This window comes from Puma concolor, chromosome A2 (genome assembly GCF_028749965.1).
Source record: "Puma concolor isolate L17-30 chromosome A2, mPumCon1.1.hap2, whole genome shotgun sequence".
Classification (NCBI taxonomy): Eukaryota; Metazoa; Chordata; class Mammalia; order Carnivora; family Felidae; genus Puma; species Puma concolor.
The window spans coordinates 115,544,337-115,548,559 of NC_141668.1; the positions used below are offsets into that span (position 1 = coordinate 115,544,337).

Consider the following 4,223-nt stretch of genomic DNA (forward strand, 5'->3'; position numbering starts at 1 on the left):
GGAACAGTACCTGGAGGCAAGGCTTACAGTTTAAATAAAATACGAATGCCCACCTTGCATCCCTGTCCCTGATCAGTGCACTGTGGGAGGTCTAACGCTTTCCCTCCTAGAGGGCTCTTGAGGCAATGCAGAGCCCATGGGATGGGGGGGGGGGGGGGGGGGCGTGTCTGGGACATCGGCCCCTGACCCCGCCCCCTCAGCTGTCCCTCTCGGGGGAGAGTCAGCTCTGGGCTGGGCAGGGGGTGTCCTGAGCATCAGTCACTGGGTGAGCCAAGAAAAGATCAGAATGTGTCTACTCGTGATCTTTTTAAAAATTCCATTCGAGTATGTGCTTTATAGTGTACATAATAGGCTAGTTCAGTGGCACATCTATCTTTCATAAATAAATATCCGTCTGTGGGGGCCGTGTGTTCATTCAAGCTTGGAGGCCGTTTGACCTAAATTAATAACAGTCCTTGCCTGGAACCCAACGCTGTGCTAAAAGTACATCCGCTCCTCTGATCCTCCGATGACCGTAGGAGGTGAATGCTGTTATCGTCACCACCTTCCAGGTGAGGCAAGGAGAAAATCAAGGCGACTCTTCCAGATCAGGAAGCTGGCGGTAGCCCAGGGTTCACACCCCCACAGTCTGGGGCCAGGGGGCTGTGCTGCTGGTTTTAACTTAAAAGGTCTAAAATGAAAGAAACGATCACCTTCGTAAGGATTAATTTTCTTCCTGTAGTCCCCAAAATGCATGTGCGTGCGTGCACACACACACACCCCACCATGACACCACCACCAGCTACTTGTATTTCTTCTGGCTTTTGCTAGAAACTTTGATGTCCCTTCTATCAGCATAACTGTGGCCTCATTTACTGCGAACATAGACCCCAACCTAGTCCGCGGGGGGAGCAGCCTCCTGCTGCTGTGTCTAGATCTTGAGTTCCATCTCCTTCTCTGGGTTCACAAGGTGTCTCCCAAGCCCACCCTGGGATGCGAGGGGATGTTTGCTGAGGCAGGACTGGCAGAGAGCACAGGTGAGCCGAGCCTGGTGCTGGCACGCGGTAGGTCTGTTTATCTCTCTGTGACCCTCTCTGCTCTAGGCTAGTGGAGTCCGTCTGACTTTTGCAGTCCCACTCAGGAGGTGCCAGTAAATGCTTCCTGTGAGAAGGACGGTGCTCCTCTGTGAAAATAAAAACTCCAGGGGTGCCTGGGTGGTTCAGTCAGTTAAGCATCCAGCTTCAGCTCAGGTCATGATCTCACGGTTCATGAGTTTGAGCTCTGTGTCGGGCTCTGGGCTGACAGTTCGGAGCCTGGAGCCTGCTTCAGATTCTGTGTCTCCCTCTCTCTGTGCCCCTCCCCTGCTTGTGCTCTCTCTCTCAAAAGTAAACATTAAAAAATTAAAAAAAAAAAAACAAAAAACCCCTCCAGTCCAGTCCCCAAAAAGCCAACCAGCCGGTAGTTTGGGTCCTGCAACTGGCTAAGTATGGAATTCATCTCCTTAGGAGATTCCTAGGACGTAAGAGGAAACCAAAGAAACCGGGAGAGGCCAGTGCCTCTCACCACCCAACCGCATTTTACAGAAGGGGAAACTGAGGCCCAGAGAGACGCCGTGAGTTGGGCAGAGTCTCTAGGAAGCCTGGGGCATAGTCTGGGTCATTGGATGAAGGAGTGCATGCACAGCCAGAGCCTGCCCCTTGCTGTGGACCAAACCCTAACCATGCAGACCCCTCCCCAGGGTTTATAGGAACGAGCTTCGGGGACACAGCAGGAGGAGGTCAGTTGCCTTGGGCCTCAGAGGGGTCCCAGGAGCCAGCTGAGGCCAGGTCCTACTTTTCTCGCCACTGCCATGTGGAGATGACTAGCGTGGTAGTATCCTCCCTGTGGTCCCAAGAAGGAGGCCTGGCTGAGAGGTTCAGACACATCTGCCTCTGCCCTGGCCGCACCACTCTGATGTGACCCTAGGTGGATGAGCTCCCCTCTGCAAGCCTCAGTTTCTCCATCCGTATAATAAGAATGATAACAAAGTCACAGCCCCACTAATAACAGTGGCCATCCTATACTCACCGGTGAAGCACCATGCTGCACCTGGCCAGTCCTCAGGGTGGCACTGGGTGTCGAGGACCGTCATTCCTTGTTCCCATTTACCGTGATAAAATTGGAGGCTTTTCTTTTTCCCTTTGGGCAACATGCCCACCTTTGCACAGCTATGAAGCTGCCCAGTGTTTAGGACACAGGTTGCCGATCTCCAAACTCATGCCTTTAAGTTTTAAATGTTTATTTATTTTTGAGAGAGAGAGCGAGCGAGCACAGAAGCAGGGGAGGGGCAGAGAGAGGGGGGGACAGAGAATCCCAAGCAGGCTCCACACTGATAGCAGCGAGCCCGATGCAGGGCTCAAACTCACGAACCATGAGATCGTGACCCGAGCCAAAGTCAGACGTGCAACTGACTGAGCCACCCAGGCGCCCCCAAACTCATGCCTTTAAATACGGTGTTATGTTACCCACCTGTCTTTTGCCCACACCATCAAATGAACCAACGGATGTACAAAGGGATTGGTGTCATGCCTGGCCCACAGAAGCATTGAGGAGATGGTGGCGTTAGTGTTAGCACTGAAATTATTATCATGACTCGTGTTTACTGCTCAAACACTGCACTGAAATGCCCGAGCCAGAGGCAGACGAGTAGGGCAAGCAAGCGTGGCCTGGACATAGAATCATTCTCTCTCTCCCTCTCTTTTAGGTTGCAATTGTCCGTCCCCCTAGAATCCAATGCCTCAGATGAAAACATTTTTGCCTTTGGGCTCCAGTGCCCATCCGTCATTGGCCTGTGCCAGCTGCACCCCGCCCCTCCCCCCATCCTCATTTCATTATCTTCTCCTCTCAGTTCCCATTTGTCACCGTCTGCAGTGTAGACGACCATCCTCCAGTGTGCGTTGCCTGCCCCTCTGTGTGCCTTCTTGCAAAGTGCGGACACTTCTAGTTTCCAGGACACCTGTTCAGAGGAAGTCACCCATACAGAAAAGGGCAGAAACGACACGCGGAGAGCTTTGTGAATTTTCACAACTGAACACACCTGCGTCACCCAGATTAGGGAGCAGGATCCAATGAGTGTGTCGTAGAAGCTCCCACGTGCCCCCCCCCGCCCCCACCCAAAGAAGGGCGGCTTTCCTGATTCCTAACACCCTAGAGTCAACTTGGCTGTGTTTGAACTTTGTACCGATGGGATCACGCACCGGGCACCCCACCCCCTGGCTTCTTTTGCTCAATAGCACGTCAGTGAGACTCACACAAGTTGGGGTGGAGCTCATCCCAGCTCGTCTATTCTCTTTGCTGTCTGTGATGGCCTCATATGGAGCTGCTACAGAGCGCCATTCTCCCGTTGTTGGGCGCGTGGAGGGTTTCCAGTTTCCAGCTGTTCCAAACACCGCCGCACATTCCTGAACAAGGCTTTCGGTGATCGTAGTACGTATCTCTGTTGGGTAAATAGCTCGGGGTGAATGGCTGGGTCGCACGTACGTGTACCCTCAGCTTCGGTAGGCTCCGCCAAAGCTTTCCAAGTGCCTGCACCGCCTTCCGCCCCCACTGGCCGTGTAGGAGAGTGCCAGCCCCCCCACATCCTCACAACTTGCTGCTGCCTGCCCTTCTCATCATAGCCTTTATGCTGGGCGCACCTAGATGCGTGATTTCTGTAAACGGTGGTGTTTCCCGGCTCTCGCTTTATTTTACTCTTCCCCCCATGCAGCCCCTGCGTCTTTCCTAATAGCTGGAAATTGCAGCTCCTGTTTGCTGAACACTTTATACACACCAGGCTTTAGAGCTTAATTCTACGACTATTGCCTCACTCAACCCTCAGACACCCGATGAGGGAAGTACCATTTCACAGATGGCAAAACCGCGGCACAGAGAGGGAAAGACCCCCTCCCCTGGACACATCTGATTGTCCCAGTCGGCAGGAGGAGAAGGGGTCAAGGTGAAAACCTTCAGCATGACTTAGGGATGCTCTGACCCGACCTCTCCTTTGCCTAAAATGTGACTGAGAGGCAGGGAGGGGCCCCTGTGCTTGCCCTCCCTGCCTTAATTCTGGGAAAATCCTAGTCCTTCCCAGGCTCAGTCTTCCCATCTGTAAAATGACAGTGTCCAGCACCAGGCACAAAGACACACATTTGCTCCATTAAATGACAACCCACATCCAGACCCTACAGCATGCGAGATGGTCTTCACATATTATCTCACTTGATTCT

General features: G+C 52.9%; 1 long non-coding RNA gene across 1 annotated transcript; it reads right to left on the bottom strand.

Annotated features, from left to right (window-relative positions):
* Positions 1–287: 287 nt before the first annotated feature.
* Positions 288–3,642, bottom strand: LOC147583467 (uncharacterized). The gene is made up of 2 exons (XR_015248232.1): positions 3,270–3,642; positions 288–670 (listed from the first exon to the last, which is right to left on the bottom strand). It is a non-coding gene; the product is annotated as an uncharacterized LOC147583467 (long non-coding RNA).
* Between the last annotated feature and the right edge of the window lie 581 nt (positions 3,643–4,223).